The following is a 20,757-nucleotide window of genomic DNA, read 5'->3' as shown; positions in this document are numbered from 1 at the left end:
TTAATAAGAGTTGCATGCTTATGTTAGAAGTGGAAACCCAATGCCTTAGTTTTTTAATCAATTGAATTTTCTTTAAATCAAATCTTGCATAAATCTACCTCTCAATCACACTTGTTCTTTTTCATCTCTGTTATTTTCTTTACACTGCTCTCTGTGGATACGACACTCGGACTTCCGAGCTACACTACTATACGATACATTCCCTTGGGTTTTGCAAAGTGGTACGAACACTTGTAAAAGGTATATTTTTGTTGGAATGAAATCAGCGTGTGTGTGTGTGTGTGCATTGCTATGTTCAATGCTCAGTAACAGACTCTCTCTCTCACAACGTCTCTCTCATTCTTTGCAACTATTTCATATTCTCCTTTCCCAAGAAAACCACTGCAATTGGAATCTCAACAATAGCAACATCTCTTTACATGCTTCAGTCTGGAAAAGTCCCCATACACTGGCAGACAAATTATGCATGCAACGTGATACTGAATGTTTAGTGTCACGCCTGACAATTGTTCCCATTGGTATTATATATCAAGAAACTCAAGAGAACATCAATAAAATCTTCATCAGACTCTACGAAGATAATTTTGTTGCTCCTCTTGTCCACCACGGCCTGCAAGCTTATAATATTCTTCACAGTTTTATCAGCCATTTATAATGTAAGAAAGTAAAAAGCGGTAAGTTGTTTTCCTGCTTAAACATGAAAGGACTTCAAAATATAATTCAAGTATGGCGAAAGAGAGACAAAATTTTGCAGAATTAATAGTTTGAAAAACAGGTCAGAGCTTGAGTAGATAACAAGTATATAATTCAAATCTAAAACCAGCAACCAACATTTTTATCAACATAGCTAGTCTGATCCAGAGTTACGTAGTCCATGAGGAGATTTTGAATGAATAACGTTTTGGGAAAGCTTCATGAAATTCACCAGTCTTTCTCAGTAAATTTGCAGGTCGGCTTTTCCATTTCTGTTTTATATCAATCTATCTTCTAATTAAAGTGAAATTAATATAACAAGTGGGAAAAGAAAATTAGGCATTGATCGACAGGTTCTTCTGTGCAGGAAAGGAAAAGAGCTCTTTCAGTATGCAAGAAATTAATGGACAATTATAATGGAAAATTCCAAACAACTTGACATCATAAGTACATTTAGAAAGAAAAAAAAAAAGACATGGAATTCAAAGTTCAAACCTTTTTGGGTAAAACTGCCGAAGAAAAGGATGAAGCTAAAGAAAACACAAAGACTTAAACAAAGGGCCTGCAGAAAGTAATATATGTAGAAAAAGATCATGAGTCTGGAAAGATGTCAGAGGGAGGATCACTTGATATATGAGGTGCATGTTATGACCCTCCATCCATCCTTAACTTTTGAAAAGGGAAGCATTCATTACTTGACTAGGAACAAACATCCCACTTCACCGTAACCTGAAGATTCCAATCTCTTAAACTAAGAATAGCATTCATAAATAAGAATAGTACAATTCCGAGAAGAGAGAAAAGCAAATAGCCTACATAAGAGGCCTCAGGTCAATCATGAAGCAAAATTCCATTAAAATATCATAATAAAGAAACATCCACCTCCACTGGCACGAACTTGAACCGGTGAGTAAGATTCGTAGTACTAACATAAGAAAGTACAAACACATAATAAACCATATACTGGAGTTCCAGTTTGTAGAAATAGGAGAAGCATCGGATAGAGCAGAGTCACCAAGAAAAGAAACCACCAAAAGACACAAAGCCTGAAACAATTAAAGGTATAGCCGCGAGGCTATACTTGTTTTGACAAGTGGGACCCCAGGCACTAGACGGGTCTCTTTTTTTCCTTATAAATGATATAGCCGCGCGGCTTTACTATGGAGTTTTTTTTACAAAAATAGTATAGCCGCACCGCTATACCTGTTTTGACACAAGGTCGCCCAAGCGCTAGCCAGGTCCTTTTTTTTCAATAAATCGTTTAGCCGCACTCTTGGATATTTTCAAAATAATGCTGCCCGGCTTTACTACCGTTTTTTTTTAATTAAAAAATAATATAGCCACTTGGCTATACCCTTTTTGGACATTTTTTAACATGTGGGCACCTAATCGCTAGGTGGGTGCCTAATCACTAGACGAGCGCCTAGACGCTAGGCGGGTACCCTTTTTTTCTATAAATATTCTATTTGTTGTTTAATTAAATTATTAGAATAATATTGATTGATGTTCCTCAAACAAGCATCACTCAAGAGAATGAGCTAGATTAAAATCAAACATTCCCACAAAAAAAGACGAAGAAAAAATTGAACTCTCAAATTGATTTACTCTGAAATTTCTCTCTCTTCAATATCTGCACTGGATATGTTGAAACTAGCCATTAAATATTAATAAAGTATAAACTAATGCAACTAGGAGAGTACTTTTTTTATTATTATTATTTAAATAAAAGGTATATAATATATTTAAAATACATACATACGTGTACAATACGAGTATTAAAAGTGAAAATGCTAAATTCTTTATATGGGTAATAACTCTGAAAAAGTAAATACTCAAAAGGGTGGACTCGGGTAATGGCCTAAGGGTAATGGATAATGCTCTAAACTATCAACAAACAAAAATTGGGGAAAAACAATTTTTAAAAAAAGATCACAGTATTTGTGTCAAGAGTATAGCCGCAGGGCTATACTATTTATAAAAATAAGAATTAAAAAAAAAAGCACCTGTGAGTGATTCGTGTAAAAACCGTATAGCTGTTTGAGTATATTAGATTTAAAAGGTGTATAGCTGCGCGGCTATATTATTTATTAAAAAATATTTATAAAAAAAGGACTCTTCTAGTTGCATTAGTTTATACTTTTTAGATATTAATTTGCTAGTTTCAATATATATACTTTATAGATTTAAATGTTTTTAAATATATTATTTTTATTCAATATTATGCGAAAATTATATGTATAATACATGAATTTTATGTGTATTATTGAAAATTTTGTACAAAACCAAGTGTATTAAACATGAAAAATACATACATACGTGCACAATACAAGTATTAAAAGTGAAAATGCTAAATTCTTTATAAGGGTCATAACTCTGGAAAAGTAAAAACTCAAAAGGGGACAATAAAGACTACGGTAATGGCCTAATTGTAATGGATAATGCTCTAAACTATTGATAGACAATGCAACACATGTCTAGAAATTCACTAAACTATCTCTAACATAAGCAACCATAAACTTAAAAGGAAAAAAGTACTTTTTTTTTCTTTTTGGGTACGAGGAGACTAAAAGTCACTAAACCAATAACACCAACCGAAACAGTACACATACTGAATTTATTACAAAGACCTTCACTGCACTGAAATAAGAAGACTAATATATTGACAAAATTATTTTCCTTCAAGCATTCTGAAACCGGGACCAGCATTGATGATAAACATGCTAATCAAGGTATGCCTTGTTAACAACATTTTTTCATGGCGTCACAATTCTACCATCGACAATAAAATTTCTAAAAATCCAAACATTTTTAGACCAAAGATATGTTAACTTTTAAGACTTATCTTAGGATAATTGCACCAAAAAGTTATTAAAAAAAAAATCCACAATAAAAAGCAAAAACTACATTGCAGTTATTATTTTATAACAAAACTTATAAGGAACATTAAGACCAGGGCCGGCCCTGAGCCTGGGCACCGAGGGCGACGGCCATGGGCCTCCAATTTTTGGGGCCTCAAATTTTTTTTTTAATATTACTGGAGCCCAAACTTAAATTTTTTTTTATTTATAAAAAACACATATTCTCTTTGCCCATAAAGAGCTTTTCTGCTTCCAAAAAGTTTGTCCCTTTCCCACCGTGTTCTCCTCTCTTTTTAGTTGTTAATATATTCCCTCTCCCACGCTCTGTTCTTTGTCTTTGCCCATAAAAAGCATTTCTGCTTCCAAAAAAATTGTCCCTTTCCCACCGTGTTCTCCTCTCTTTTTATTTGTCAATATATAATATATTACCATTTTCTTTTCATTAAAAAAAATATATTACCCTTCTCCTCCCATGCTCTGTTCTCCCAAGTTATATTTTCCCTTCTCTTCTCCGAAGCTCTCTTCTTGTCTGTCTTTGACCCAAAAGAAAAGCTCTCTTAAATTTATTATTTCCAGTTTTTCTCTCATCCCTCTTTTATCTTTGTCTTTGAATTGATCTATCCAAAGAAATATTTGTAGATTTCTTTCTTCTACACTACAGACTCTAAAAGATTATCTGAGTGAGTGAGGATGAGGTTCGTCAACAATAACCCCATATTTGAATTATTTCCATTATCTTTATACATATTTTTTATATAGATTTGAATTCTTTATACATGTCTTTATACATATTTGTTATATTATTGCAGATGTGCAAGTGCAATATAGATCAATTGAAGTGAAAGCTCTGCAAGAATGAAGCAGTTTAATACAACTTAAGCATAAACCAGGTTGTATTGCTTTTTTTTTTTATTGCTTAAAATCAGTTTTTTTCCTTTGCTGGTTGAGTTTGGTTGCTTTGTTGGTTGTGTTTGGTTGGTTGCTTTGCTAGTTGTAGTAACAAAAATGGTTAGGAAACATGAATCTGGAAGTCAGAAAAGAAATAAAATGAGAAAAATAGAAAAAATGATTCAAACTCAAAAAGGAGCTCTTGATAAGTTTTTTAAAACTAGTTCTTCAATTGAAGATCCATCTGATGAATTAGTTAATGAATCTCAACAACCAATTAGTCAGGAAGAAGATATGATAGAAAATGAAGAGGTTGATGCCCTCATTGAGAATGAAAATAATCATGCTTTGAATATCTATGATCCAAGAATTTGGGATAACATTGATAACAAAACAAAGGATATTTTAATAGAAAAGGGTCCTGTAAGAGAAAGTAATCTAAAGTTTCCTGTTGATGGGCTCTCTAGGCATTTTTCATATTCTTATTTTACAAGAAAGTTATCAAATGGGGAGGGTCAGGATAGAAAATGGCTAGTGTACTCAAAAGATGTGGACAAAGTATATTGTTTTTGTTGTAAGTTATTTAAATCTGTGAAAATTAAAAGTTTGTTGGCAAATGAAGGGCTTAATGACTGGAAACGTTTAAGTGAGAGGCTTAAACAACATGAAACTAGTAGTGAGCATATCAATAACATGACAACTTGGATTGACATGCAAATTAGATTGAAAAAGAATGAAACAATTGATAAAGAGCTACAAGTGCAAATTAAAAAAGAGAAGGAACATTGGAAATTGGTTTTAGTAAGAATAATTTCTGTTGTGAAATGTCTTGCTAAAAGAAATTTAGCTTTTCGTGGAGAGAATGAGAAAATTTACCAAGATAACAATGGTAATTTTTTGGGGCTGCTTGAATTAATTGCGGAATTTGATTTGGTATTGCAAGAGCATTTTAGACGTATTCAGAATGATGAGATTCATTATCACTATCTTAGTCATAAAATTCAAAATGAGTTTATTGGTATGTTAGGCTCCAAGGTTAGAAGTGCTATCATTGAAAAAATCAAAGAGGCAAAATATTTTTCTGTAATACTTGATTGTACTCCGGATGTAAGTAACCATGAGCAAATGACTTTAATAATTCGATGTGTAGATATGTCAAATGCTCCCATAAAGGTAGAAGAGTATTTTTTAGAGTTCTTGAAAGTGGATGATACATCTGGATGTGGGCTTTTTAATGAGTTACAAGCTGTATTACAGTGTCTTACACTTGATATTAATAATGTAAGGGGCCAAGGTTATGATAATGGAGCTAACATGAAGGGGAAAAACAATGGTGTGCAAACAAGGTTTCTGAAAATAAATCCTAGGGCATTTTATATGCCATGTGCTTGTCATTCTCTTAATTTAACAGTTTGTGATATGGCAAACTCTTGTGTTAAAGCTGTGTCATTTTTTGGTGTTGTGCAACGTATGTATACTCTATTTGCTAGTTCTACAAAGAGGTGGAAAATTTTTCAAGATCATGTACATGGATTAACTCTTAAACCATTGTCAACAACAAGATGGGAAAGTCATATTAATGGTGTTCAAGCCATAATAACCCAAACTGATGATATAAGAGAAGCTCTATTTGAATTGTCTAGGGTTAGTGAAGATGCAAAAACAAAGAGTGAAGCTGAATCTTTAGCTACACATGAACTTGAAAATTTTGAATTTTTGTTGGGCATGAGTATATGGCATAACATTTTGAAAAAAATTGACTTGGTTAGCCAAAAATTGCAATATGGAGATATGCAAATTGATGTTGCAATAAAACATTTGAAGGGGCTGGTCTCTTATTTTGTAGACTATAGGGAAAATGGGTTCACATTGGCCCTACTTTCTGCTAAAGAGATTGCATCAAAGATGGAAATTGATCCTGTATTTCCTGAAAAACGTCAAAGTCGAAGAAAAAAACAATTTGATGAAAATGACCATAAAGAGACATTTCAATCTGCTGAAGAATCTTTTAGGGTTAATTATTTTCTTGTTGTAGTTGATGCTGCAATTTCTTCTTTGAGGAGTAGATTTGAACAATTAGAAATATTTGAAGGCATTTTTGGTTTTTTGTTTGATCCTCAGAATTTATTTCAAATGAATTATATTAGATTGCGTGAATGTTGTAGAAATCTTGAAGCTGCATTAACACATAATAATGAATCTGATATTAATGCTGATGATTTGTTTTCTGAATTGGAAGTGTTACAAATGTATTTACCGAAAGAGACAAAGACAGCCATTGAAGTTCTTGAGTTTGTAAAAGTTGTGGATTGTTTTCCAAATGTCTCAATTGCTTATAGAATTATACTGACTCTGCCAGTAACTGTAGCATCTGCAGAAAGAAGTTTTTCAAAATTAAAATTACTAAAATCTTATTTGCGATCAATTATGTCACAAGAAAGGTTAAATGGATTGGCAATCTTATGTATTGAAAAGAATATGTTGGGAAATATTGATTTTGAAGAGGTTATTGATGATTTTGCTTCTCAAAATGCTAGAAGATCAAGAATTTTTAATGTTGGAAAATATTGATTTAATGTTACTGCTTTTGTGTTTTGATTTATAGATGATGGAGTGGAAGTCAAAGCAGCATTTTGTTTACAATTGAGCCATTTGAGAACTAAGCCCTATTGAAGAGCCACTAAGCCACTTGAGAAGCATTTTGTTGTTTATGGATCATGTACTTTTGGTTTTTTTTCGTTAGTTGAATGAAATTATTACATTTAGCAACCTTAGTTGTTTTCGGATACTTTGCCCCCCTATCAGGGCCGGCCCTGACATTTTGGTGGCCCATGGCCAAAAATTAAATGAGGCCCTTAGATATATGTTTTTCTTGAATGTGTTCATTCATTTTTCTTTTTATGAATAGGGGGGCAAAGTATCCGAAAACAACTAAGGTTGCTAAATGTAATAATTTGATTCAACTAACGAAAAAAAACCAAAAGTACATGATCCATAAACAACAAAATGCTTCTCAAGTGGCTTAGTGGCTCTTCAATAGGGCTTAGTTCTCAAATGGCTCAATTGTAAACAAAATGCTGCTTTGACTTCCACTCCATCATCTATAAATCAAAACACAAAAGCAGTAACATTAAATCAATATTTTCCAACATTAAAAATTCTTGATCTTCTAGCATTTTGAGAAGCAAAATCATCAATAACCTCTTCAAAATCAATATTTCCCAACATATTCTTTTCAATACATAAGATTGCCAATCCATTTAACCTTTCTTGTGACATAATTGATCGCAAATAAGATTTTAGTAATTTTAATTTTGAAAAACTTCTTTCTGCAGATGCTACAGTTACTGGCAGAGTCAGTATAATTCTATAAGCAATTGAGACATTTGGAAAACAATCCACAACTTTTACAAACTCAAGAACTTCAATGGCTGTCTTTGTCTCTTTCGGTAAATACATTTGTAACACTTCCAATTCAGAAAACAAATCATCAGCATTAATATCAGATTCATTATTATGTGTTAATGCAGCTTCAAGATTTCTACAACATTCACGCAATCTAATATAATTCATTTGAAATAAATTCTGAGGATCAAACAAAAAACCAAAAATGCCTTCAAATATTTCTAATTGTTCAAATCTACTCCTCAAAGAAGAAATTGCAGCATCAACTACAACAAGAAAATAATTAACCCTAAAAGATTCTTCAGCAAATTGAAATGTCTCTTTATGGTCATTTTCATCAAATTGTTTTTTTCTTCGACTTTGACGTTTTTCAGGAAATACAGGATCAATTTCCATCTTTGATGCAATCTCTTTAGCAGAAAGTAGGGCCAATGTGAACCCATTTTCCCTATAGTCTACAAAATAAGAGACCAGCCCCTTCAAATGTTTTATTGCAACATCAATTTGCATATCTCCATATTGCAATTTTTGGCTAACCAAGTCAATTTTTTTCAAAATGTTATGCCATATACTCATGCCCAACAAAAATTCAAAATTTTCAAGTTCATGTGTAGCTAAAGATTCAGCTTCACTCTTTGTTTTTGCATCTTCACTAACCCTAGACAATTCAAATAGAGCTTCTCTTATATCATCAGTTTGGGTTATTATGGCTTGAACACCATTAATATGACTTTCCCATCTTGTTGTTGACAATGGTTTAAGAGTTAATCCATGTACATGATCTTGAAAAATTTTCCACCTCTTTGTAGAACTAGCAAATAGAGTATACATACGTTGCACAACACCAAAAAATGACACAGCTTTAACACAAGAGTTTGCCATATCACAAACTGTTAAATTAAGAGAATGACAAGCACATGGCATATAAAATGCCCTAGGATTTATTTTCAGAAACCTTGTTTGCACACCATTGTTTTTCCCCTTCATGTTAGCTCCATTATCATAACCTTGGCCCCTTACATTATTAATATCAAGTGTAAGACACTGTAATACAGCTTGTAACTCATTAAAAAGCCCACATCCAGATGTATCATCCACTTTCAAGAACTCTAAAAAATACTCTTCTACCTTTATGGGAGCATTTGACATATCTACACATCGAATTATTAAAGTCATTTGCTCATGGTTACTTACATCCGGAGTACAATCAAGTATTACAGAAAAATATTTTGCCTCTTTGATTTTTTCAATGATAGCACTTCTAACCTTGGAGCCTAACATACCAATAAACTCATTTTGAATTTTATGACTAAGATAGTGATAATGAATCTCATCATTCTGAATACGTCTAAAATGCTCTTGCAATACCAAATCAAATTCCGCAATTAATTCAAGCAGCCCCAAAAAATTACCATTGTTATCTTGGTAAATTTTCTCATTCTCTCCACGAAAAGCTAAATTTCTTTTAGCAAGACATTTCACAACAGAAATTATTCTTACTAAAACCAATTTCCAATGTTCCTTCTCTTTTTTAATTTGCACTTGTAGCTCTTTATCAATTGTTTCATTCTTTTTCAATCTAATTTGCATGTCAATCCAAGTTGTCATGTTATTGATATGCTCACTACTAGTTTCATGTTGTTTAAGCCTCTCACTTAAACGTTTCCAGTCATTAAGCCCTTCATTTGCCAACAAACTTTTAATTTTCACAGATTTAAATAACTTACAACAAAAACAATATACTTTGTCCACATCTTTTGAGTACACTAGCCATTTTCTATCCTGACCCTCCCCATTTGATAACTTTCTTGTAAAATAAGAATATGAAAAATGCCTAGAGAGCCCATCAACAGGAAACTTTAGATTACTTTCTCTTACAGGACCCTTTTCTATTAAAATATCCTTTGTTTTGTTATCAATGTTATCCCAAATTCTTGGATCATAGATATTCAAAGCATGATTATTTTCATTCTCAATGAGGGCATCAACCTCTTCATTTTCTATCATATCTTCTTCCTGACTAATTGGTTGTTGAGATTCATTAACTAATTCATCAGATGGATCTTCAATTGAAGAACTAGTTTTAAAAAACTTATCAAGAGCTCCTTTTTGAGTTTGAATCATTTTTTCTATTTTTCTCATTTTATTTCTTTTCTGACTTCCAGATTCATGTTTCCTAACCATTTTTGTTACTACAACTAGCAAAGCAACCAACCAAACACAACCAACAAAGCAACCAAACTCAACCAGCAAAGGAAAAAAACTGATTTTAAGCAATAAAAAAAAAAAGCAATACAACCTGGTTTATGCTTAAGTTGTATTAAACTGCTTCATTCTTGCAGAGCTTTCACTTCAATTGATCTATATTGCACTTGCACATCTGCAATAATATAACAAATATGTATAAAGACATGTATAAAGAATTCAAATCTATATAAAAAATATGTATAAAGATAATGGAAATAATTCAAATATGGGGTTATTGTTGACGAACCTCATCCTCACTCACTCAGATAATCTTTTAGAGTCTGTAGTGTAGAAGAAAGAAATCTACAAATATTTCTTTGGATAGATCAATTCAAAGACAAAGATAAAAGAGGGATGAGAGAAAAACTGGAAATAATAAATTTAAGAGAGCTTTTCTTTTGGGTCAAAGACAGACAAGAAGAGAGCTTCGGAGAAGAGAAGGGAAAATATAACTTGGGAGAACAGAGCATGGGAGGAGAAGGGTAATATATTTTTTTTAATGAAAAGAAAATGGTAATATATTATATATTGACAAATAAAAAGAGAGGAGAACACGGTGGGAAAGGGACAATTTTTTTGGAAGCAGAAATGCTTTTTATGGGCAAAGACAAAGAACAGAGCGTGGGAGAGGGAATATATTAACAACTAAAAAGAGAGGAGAACACGGTGGGAAAGGGACAAACTTTTTGGAAGCAGAAAAGCTCTTTATGGGCAAAGAGAATATGTGTTTTTTATAAATAAAAAAAAATTTAAGTTTGGGCTCCAGTAATATTAAAAAAAAATTTTGAGGCCCCAAAAATTGGAGGCCCATGGCCGTCGCCCTCGGTGCCCAGGCTCAGGGCCGGCCCTGGTCTTAATGTTCCTTATAAGTTTTGTTATAAAATAATAACTGCAATGTAGTTTTTGCTTTTTATTGTGGATTTTTTTTTTAATAACTTTTTGGTGCAATTATCCTAAGATAAGTCTTAAAAGTTAACATATCTTTGGTCTAAAAATGTTTGGATTTTTAGAAATTTTATTGTCGATGGTAGAATTGTGACGCCATGAAAAAATGTTGTTAACAAGGCATACCTTGATTAGCATGTTTATCATCAATGCTGGTCCCGGTTTCAGAATGCTTGAAGGAAAATAATTTTGTCAATATATTAGTCTTCTTATTTCAGTGCAGTGAAGGTCTTTGTAATAAATTCAGTATGTGTACTGTTTCGGTTGGTGTTATTGGTTTAGTGACTTTTAGTCTCCTCGTACCCAAAAAGAAAAAAAAAGTACTTTTTTCCTTTTAAGTTTATGGTTGCTTATGTTAGAGATAGTTTAGTGAATTTCTAGACATGTGTTGCATTGTCTATCAATAGTTTAGAGCATTATCCATTACAATTAGGCCATTACCGTAGTCTTTATTGTCCCCTTTTGAGTTTTTACTTTTCCAGAGTTATGACCCTTATAAAGAATTTAGCATTTTCACTTTTAATACTTGTATTGTGCACGTATGTATGTATTTTTCATGTTTAATACACTTGGTTTTGTACAAAATTTTCAATAATACACATAAAATTCATGTATTATACATATAATTTTCGCATAATATTGAATAAAAATAATATATTTAAAAACATTTAAATCTATAAAGTATATATATTGAAACTAGCAAATTAATATCTAAAAAGTATAAACTAATGCAACTAGAAGAGTCCTTTTTTTATAAATATTTTTTAATAAATAATATAGCCGCGCAGCTATACACCTTTTAAATCTAATATACTCAAACAGCTATACGGTTTTTACACGAATCACTCACAGGTGCTTTTTTTTTTAATTCTTATTTTTATAAATAGTATAGCCCTGCGGCTATACTCTTGACACAAATACTGTGATCTTTTTTTAAAAATTGTTTTTCCCCAATTTTTGTTTGTTGATAGTTTAGAGCATTATCCATTACCCTTAGGCCATTACCCGAGTCCACCCTTTTGAGTATTTACTTTTTCAGAGTTATTACCCATATAAAGAATTTAGCATTTTCACTTTTAATACTCGTATTGTACACGTATGTATGTATTTTAAATATATTATATACCTTTTATTTAAATAATAATAATAAAAAAAGTACTCTCCTAGTTGCATTAGTTTATACTTTATTAATATTTAATGGCTAGTTTCAACATATCCAGTGCAGATATTGAAGAGAGAGAAATTTCAGAGTAAATCAATTTGAGAGTTCAATTTTTTCTTCGTCTTTTTTTGTGGGAATGTTTGATTTTAATCTAGCTCATTCTCTTGAGTGATGCTTGTTTGAGGAACATCAATCAATATTATTCTAATAATTTAATTAAACAACAAATAGAATATTTATAGAAAAAAAGGGTACCCGCCTAGCGTCTAGGCGCTCGTCTAGTGATTAGGCACCCACCTAGCGATTAGGTGCCCACATGTTAAAAAATGTCCAAAAAGGGTATAGCCAAGTGGCTATATTATTTTTTAATTAAAAAAAAACGGTAGTAAAGCCGGGCAGCATTATTTTGAAAATATCCAAGAGTGCGGCTAAACGATTTATTGAAAAAAAAGGACCTGGCTAGCGCTTGGGCGACCTTGTGTCAAAACAGGTATAGCGGTGCGGCTATACTATTTTTGTAAAAAAAACTCCATAGTAAAGCCGCGCGGCTATATCATTTATAAGGAAAAAAAGAGACCCGTCTAGTGCCTGGGGTCCCACTTGTCAAAACAAGTATAGCCTCGCGGCTATACCTTTAATTGTTTCAGGCTTTGTGTCTTTTGGTGGTTTCTTTTCTTGGTGACTCTGCTCTATCCGATGCTTCTCCTATTTCTACAAACTGGAACTCCAGTATATGGTTTATTATGTGTTTGTACTTTCTTATGTTAGTACTACGAATCTTACTCACCGGTTCAAGTTCGTGCCAGTGGAGGTGGATGTTTCTTTATTATGATATTTTAATGGAATTTTGCTTCATGATTGACCTGAGGCCTCTTATGTAGGCTATTTGCTTTTCTCTCTTCTCGGAATTGTACTATTCTTATTTATGAATGCTATTCTTAGTTTAAGAGATTGGAATCTTCAGGTTACGGTGAAGTGGGATGTTTGTTCCTAGTCAAGTAATGAATGCTTCCCTTTTCAAAAGTTAAGGATGGATGGAGGGTCATAACATGCACCTCATATATCAAGTGATCCTCCCTCTGACATCTTTCCAGACTCATGATCTTTTTCTACATATATTACTTTCTGCAGGCCCTTTGTTTAAGTCTTTGTGTTTTCTTTAGCTTCATCCTTTTCTTCGGCAGTTTTACCCAAAAAGGTTTGAACTTTGAATTCCATGTCTTTTTTTTTTTCTTTCTAAATGTACTTATGATGTCAAGTTGTTTGGAATTTTCCATTATAATTGTCCATTAATTTCTTGCATACTGAAAGAGCTCTTTTCCTTTCCTGCACAGAAGAACCTGTCGATCAATGCCTAATTTTCTTTTCCCACTTGTTATATTAATTTCACTTTAATTAGAAGATAGATTGATATAAAACAGAAATGGAAAAGCCGACCTGCAAATTTACTGAGAAAGACTGGTGAATTTCATGAAGCTTTCCCAAAACGTTATTCATTCAAAATCTCCTCATGGACTACGTAACTCTGGATCAGACTAGCTATGTTGATAAAAATGTTGGTTGCTGGTTTTAGATTTGAATTATATACTTGTTATCTACTCAAGCTCTGACCTGTTTTTCAAACTATTAATTCTGCAAAATTTTGTCTCTCTTTCGCCATACTTGAATTATATTTTGAAGTCCTTTCATGTTTAAGCAGGAAAACAACTTACCGCTTTTTACTTTCTTACATTATAAATGGCTGATAAAACTGTGAAGAATATTATAAGCTTGCAGGCCGTGGTGGACAAGAGGAGCAACAAAATTATCTTCGTAGAGTCTGATGAAGATTTTATTGATGTTCTCTTGAGTTTCTTGATATATAATACCAATGGGAACAATTGTCAGGCGTGACACTAAACATTCAGTATCACGTTGCATGCATAATTTGTCTGCCAGTGTATGGGGACTTTTCCAGACTGAAGCATGTAAAGAGATGTTGCTATTGTTGAGATTCCAATTGCAGTGGTTTTCTTGGGAAAGGAGAATATGAAATAGTTGCAAAGAATGAGAGAGACGTTGTGAGAGAGAGAGTCTGTTACTGAGCATTGAACATAGCAATGCACACACACACACACACGCTGATTTCATTCCAACAAAAATATACCTTTTACAAGTGTTCGTACCACTTTGCAAAACCCAAGGGAATGTATCGTATAGTAGTGTAGCTCGGAAGTCCGAGTGTCGTATCCACAGAGAGCAGTGTAAAGAAAATAACAGAGATGAAAAAGAACAAGTGTGATTGAGAGGTAGATTTATGCAAGATTTGATTTAAAGAAAATTCAATTGATTAAAAAACTAAGGCATTGGGTTTCCACTTCTAACATAAGCATGCAACTCTTATTAATTTGATCCACAAAATATTTTCCAATGAAGTTGTTCAAAATAATTAAAGCTCTTTTTAATTTCCTTTAGAAGTATTCTAAGCATAACTTGTACCAATGGCAACAAACTATCAAAAAATAATCTTCGTCGAAAATCTATTAATCTTTAGTAATTCTCTTCTCTTTTAAAAGCATGAAAGTTTTTACTACACAATGGGAAAAACATGATTGAACCCATGAAATAGATTATCAAACATTCATCAATTAATTAAAAAGAAAAATACAAATTCCATTTGAACAAAAACTACAAATTCACATTAAAGCTTAAGTTTGGATCAAACTAATAAAAATTACACACTTATATTAAAAGCTTTCTCCCTAGCCTTAGATAGGGAGTTAGTTCCCCATAATAAAATAAAACTAAAAACAGAAATTAAAACATAGAAAGATGGAGGGAAGAGAGAAAGCTCAAGAGTTGTGGAGCTTGGGTGTGTGTTGAATGGTGTGGAGGATCTCTCTATTTATAGGAGAAGCTCATGTTGCAACCTTGCAATATGTCTTGAATAAATTATTATCCCATCATGCCATTCCCGTAGCTTTCTTCTTCTTTAATTCCTCAATTGATGCTCCACTTCCATTGTTTATTGCCATCATGATTCCATTTCCTTATCTCTTTCCTTTGGTGGCCAACCATCTCTCTCTTTGCATTCCTTTGGCATGTGCAAACCTCCAAAAGGTAGCCTTTCATCATCTTGTTGCCAACCCATGTGAATGCCCATGACATGTTTATTGTCCAAGTTGAATAAGCCATCCTTGTAACAACAACACCTCACATGTGACATACCCATGTATCAAAGAAATTAGTCCAAAATTAAACAAATAGGGGTCGTTTGGTACACAGGACTGTCTTGGCATGGACTATACTTAGGGACTGTCTTGGCTTGGCTTGGCTTGGTCTAAGTTGGATAACACTTATCCTGCGTTTGGTGTACGCTTGGACTAGGACTAGATTTTTTTTTTTCTTCAAAACTATCTATGTATATGTATATATGTATAAATACATGTATTATGTATGTGTACATATGTATTTTATAATATATGTGACATGTATGTGTATATACATGTATAATGTATATTATAAATAATATGAACATATGTATGTATATATATGTACACATACATGTATATACATATATACATATATATATATATATGTATTTTATAATATATATATATATATATATATATGTATTATACCCATGTATATATGTATATTATATATATATATATATATATATATATATATAATATATACATACATTATACATATATAATATATGTGTATATAGGTGTATATATGTATATTATAATATAGACATGGGTATAATACATATATATATATATATATGTATTTTATAATATATATATACATGTATATATGTATATTACAATATATATAATACATATATAATGTATATGTGTATATATGTGTGTATATGTATACTATAATACATACATGGGTATAATATATATACATATATATATATATGTATTATAATATATAATATATAATATATAATATATATTACATATATACACGTATATTATTATTATAATATTAATATGTATATGTGTATATGGGTATATTATAATAATAATATACATGTATATATGTATATGTATATTATATATATTATATATGTATATGTATATTATATATATTATATATGTATATATGTGTATGTATATATATACATATATACATATATGATATATTTATGTGTATATACATGTATATATGTACATTATAGTATATGTGTAAGTAAGTTTAATAATAATAATATATGTTATTAATTTTACAATATAATATATGCATTTTATACATTGGTGAGCATTAGGACTAGCTAATCCTCCCTTTTCACATGGGATTAGTAGTCCCCTCCTAAGGAGGTGTTTTTGGTGGGCCCGGTATTAGCAATCCCATCTAAGACTAGGATTAGATAAAACAAACATGGTACTAAATTTAGTCCAAGCCAGTCCAAGCCAATCCTGTGTACCAAACGAGCCCATAAGATACTAACAAATATCATTTAAGGGATATTACATGTAATAATTATGTGCTCATCAACAAGAAATGAAAACAAATCTAGCCTTACAATTGTGTTAGCAATATGAGCTGTACAGTTGGCATAAAACTAGGACATATAAGTCCTACAATGTGTGATGGCATCAAAGCCTGACACTTGTCTAGCTAAGGATTAAACTAGGGAATAATTTACATTTCAACATTCCCTTCTAAATTGTTAACTGGTTTAACTCCTACCAGTCCTCTCAAATAGTTGAACGAATCCTTAGGCAGAGCTTTTGTGAAGATATCAGCCACTTGCTCTTCAGATTTGCAATATCTCAAATCCACTACACCTTCTTGTAAAGCATCTCGGATGAAGTGATATTTGCGATTGATATGCTTGGTCTTTTGATGGAAAACAAGATTTCTGGTTATTGCAATGGCAGAGGTGTTATCTACCATCAATGGAGTTGCTTCTGTCTGCAATTCTCCAAAATCCTCAAGCACAAATCTCGACCATATAGCCTGAGTAGTTCTTCACTTGCACTAACATACTTAGCTTTAGCTGTGGAGAGAGCAACACTATGTTGCTTGACTGATGCCCAAGAAAACACACCACTTCCAAATGAGAAAGCATAACCTGAGGTGCTCTTCATGTCGTCTTGACTTCCACTCCAGTCACTGTCACAATATCCTATCAGTATAGCCTTATTGCCTTTCTGATATTCAATACCGTAGTCTATTGTCCCTTGTATGTACCTCAAAACCCTTTTTGCTGTCCCACAGTGCTTCTTGGTAGGACAATGCATAAACCTTGCCAAAAGACTAGCTGCAAACATTATGTCTGGCCTTGTAACAGTTAGGTACAATAGACTCCCCACAATTTGTCTGTATTGATTCTCATCTACCATCATCTTTGCATAACTTCTTACTTGTCACTAAAGGAATGCTAATAGGCTTGCATTGGTGTAACCCAAACTTATTCAATAAAGTCAATGCATATTTCTTTTGACTAATGAAGATGCTATGTTTAGTTTGAATCACAGCCATTCCAAGAAAATGATATAGAAGTCCCAGATCAGTCATTTCATACCTTCTCATCATTTCTTATTTGAATTCAGTAATAAGCTCCTCACTGATGCTTGTATACACTATGTCATCAACATAAATTAAGACAATTAGTGTTCCTGAATCCTCCTTGGTCTTGCAATACAATGTTGCCTCACTTGTGCTTCTAACATACCCACAACTGATGAGATAAACATTGATTTCTTCATACCAGGCCCTTGGTGCCTATTTCAAACCATACAAGGCTTTCTTCAATTTGTACACCTTATCCTCATAGTGTTTAACCACAAAACCATCAGGCTAATCCACATATACTTCCTCCTTAAGCACACCATTTAGAAAGGCAGATTTGACATCTAACTGATATAGCCACCAACCCTTTTGAGCTGCCAAAGCTATGAGAGTCCTGATAGTGTCTAATCTAGCCACAGGAGCAAATGTCTCATTGAAATCGATTCCAGGCTTTTGTGCATAGCCCTTGACCACCAACCTAGCTTTATGCTTCTGAATTGAACCATCAAGATTCAATTTGGTTTTATACACCCATTTAACACCAATTATATAGGTTTTTCACTAGGTCTGTCAACTAGTTCCCAAGTCTCATTCTTCTTAATTATTTCCATCTCTGCTTCCATTGCTTGTTGTCAAGCTTTGTCCCTTGAGGCTTCTTCAAAATTTTATGGCTCAATGATGCTCATATTGCATCGAGCATAAATCTCAGTTATATCTCTGAGCTTCACAGGAGTAGAACTTGGTGATTCACTTTGTGAGCCAGCATTAGTAGAGCCTGAAATTTTTTCATTTGCTCCAGAGTAATTTCCAATATGAGTTTCTGGTGTAGATGAAGTTGTAACTTCATATTCTTCTTCAGTAGCACTAGGATGCTCTTCCAAACTCATGGGAACTGTGACATGTTCCACATTCTGCTTCTTCCAATTCCAGAAACATCCTTCATAAAAAATCACACTTCTAGAAACTACAATTTTATTAGTATGCAGATTATACACTCTATAACCTTTCTCACATTTGCCATAGCCAACAAAAATGCATTTGATAGCTGAATCCTCCAGTTTTGATCTCAACTGACTAGGCACATGACAAAAGCATATAGAGCCAAATACATTCAAATGTTTGACTCTTGGCTTCCTTCCACTAAAAGCTTCAAATGAGGTTGAATTATGCAAAGCTTTTGTGGGACACATGTTTTGAATGTAGACAGCAATATTCACTGCCTCTCCCCAGAATTTAAATGGAAGCCTCTTCTCATTCATCATTTCCTTACTCATTTCAACAATGGTCTTGTTTTTCCTCTCAGCAACCCCATTTTGCTGAGGTGAGTAAGCCACAGTGAGCTGCCTTTCCATGCCTACATCTTCACAGAACTTCAAAAATTCAAGTGAGGTATACTCTCCTCCTCTATCACTTCTAAGCCTTTTGATCTTGTAGCCACTTTGTAGCTCCACCATAGCCTTAAAGTTGTTGAAAATATTGAACACTTTAGACTTGTACTGAATGAAATACACCCAACACATTCTAGTGCAATCATCAATAAAAGTCAAGAAGCATCTATTTCCACCAATAGTCATGGTCTGCATTGGTCCACAAACATCTGAGTAGATGAGTTCCAGTGGCTCACTTGCTCTGCCAAGTCTTCTCTTTACCAAAGGATTCTCTATGTGCATTGGTCCATAAACATCTGAGTAGATGTTTCCACCAATAGTCGTGGTCTGCATTGGTCCACAAACATCTGAGTAGATGAGTTCCAGTGGCTCACTTGCTCTCCAAGTCTTCTCTTTACCAAAGGAGTCTCTATGTGCTTTCCCCCATTGCAAAGCCTTAGCAAATTCCCTCTGCATTCCCAATTTTTGGCAGTCCATAAACCAAACCTCCTATGCCAACACCAAATAGTATCTACAATAGTTGCCCTTCATAGCCACAGAATTCACTATATTTCAGAGAGAGTGGAAAACATCTATTCCCTGTCATTGGAACTTTAGCAACCAAGTGTTCCATTGAGTTGTCATCAAATACCTCCACCATTGAGTTTCAAAAAATCAAGGAATATCCATGTTCCCCCATCTGACCCAACACCTGAGCAGATTTTCATCCACCCCTGGTACAAGCATGACTCTTCCTTAATGTATCTAGGCCTAACTTCAGTGTCAATCACTAAGGTACCATTTACTAGTGCCCTGCACCAAATCTCTTGTTGCCCATTTTTACCTTTGTAGTGACATTTGTATCAACATTGATTATAAGGGATTCATGTGAGGGTCATATGATTGCTACAAGCACCATCTACATACCACACATCGTTATTTTTCACTACAGAAGCAGAATGACATGCATAAAACATTGTACCTTCTTCCTCCTTATGTGTTGCATAGTGTAGCTGGTCTGAGCTGGTTTGCCTCTGCAGTCCTTTGCCAAATGACCAAACCCTATCACATTTGTAGCATTTAGGCTTGCCCTTTGAACCAACAAGCACCATAGTGAAGCTTGTGTCACCCCTGTTTTGCAAGGACCTTTGCTCCTTCATTCTGGTTTTCCTTCTTGGAATTGTTCTCAGACTTTGCATCCCCTTTCTTCTATTTCTGTGGTTTCCAGTTCTTCTTAGACTTTGAACTTCCAAGTTGACCTGTGTTTGATTGATCCCTAGGGATTCACACTTCGACCTAGAAAATGCCTTTTTTTGTCAATTTCTCAGTGTGCCTTTGCAAACGTTGTTCATGGATTTCAAAGAACCCAATAACCTCCTGAACTCCTATAGTCTCAGTGTCCTTTGTTTCTTCTATCAACTTCAGCAATAGAATCATATTCCCTAGACAAACTAATCAAAAGTTTCTGCCACAAAAGAATTTGAATATAGGAGCTCATGAGGGTAATTGAATGTTGTTTGCCAATTGTTTTATTTTTCTTTTAATACAACTGTAGTCTGTTTGTGGTTTTTGACTCCTCAAGGTTTTATTTTTCCAGGTTTCTCGAACTTGCTTCTGCGTTCATTAGTATCAAAGAAAACCTCTGTCTGAAACTCTACTAAAGCTTGATCCTGTACCAATT

At 33.2% G+C, this 20,757-nt stretch overlaps 2 long non-coding RNA genes and 1 pseudogene across 2 annotated transcripts; 1 reads left to right on the top strand and 2 right to left on the bottom strand.

Moving 5' to 3' along the window:
* The first annotated feature begins 3,739 nt into the window (after positions 1-3,739).
* On the top strand, positions 3,740-7,208 carry LOC148296201 (uncharacterized). The gene is made up of 3 exons (XR_015833693.1): positions 3,740-4,246; positions 4,361-4,441; positions 7,045-7,208. It is a non-coding gene; the product is annotated as an uncharacterized LOC148296201 (long non-coding RNA).
* A 183-nt stretch (positions 7,209-7,391) lies between these two features.
* LOC148296200 (uncharacterized) lies at positions 7,392-10,942 on the bottom strand. The gene is made up of 3 exons (XR_015833692.1): positions 10,339-10,942; positions 10,144-10,224; positions 7,392-7,540 (listed from the first exon to the last, which is right to left on the bottom strand). It is a non-coding gene; the product is annotated as an uncharacterized LOC148296200 (long non-coding RNA).
* A 6,148-nt stretch (positions 10,943-17,090) lies between these two features.
* LOC110769168 (secreted RxLR effector protein 161 pseudogene) lies at positions 17,091-17,540 on the bottom strand (annotated as a pseudogene).
* Between the last annotated feature and the right edge of the window lie 3,217 nt (positions 17,541-20,757).

This window comes from Prunus avium, chromosome 2 (genome assembly GCF_965620075.1).
Source record: "Prunus avium chromosome 2, drPruAviu1.hap1.1, whole genome shotgun sequence".
Lineage (NCBI taxonomy): Eukaryota > Viridiplantae > Streptophyta > Magnoliopsida > Rosales > Rosaceae > Prunus > Prunus avium.
This window is presented reverse-complemented; position numbering and strand designations above follow the sequence as displayed.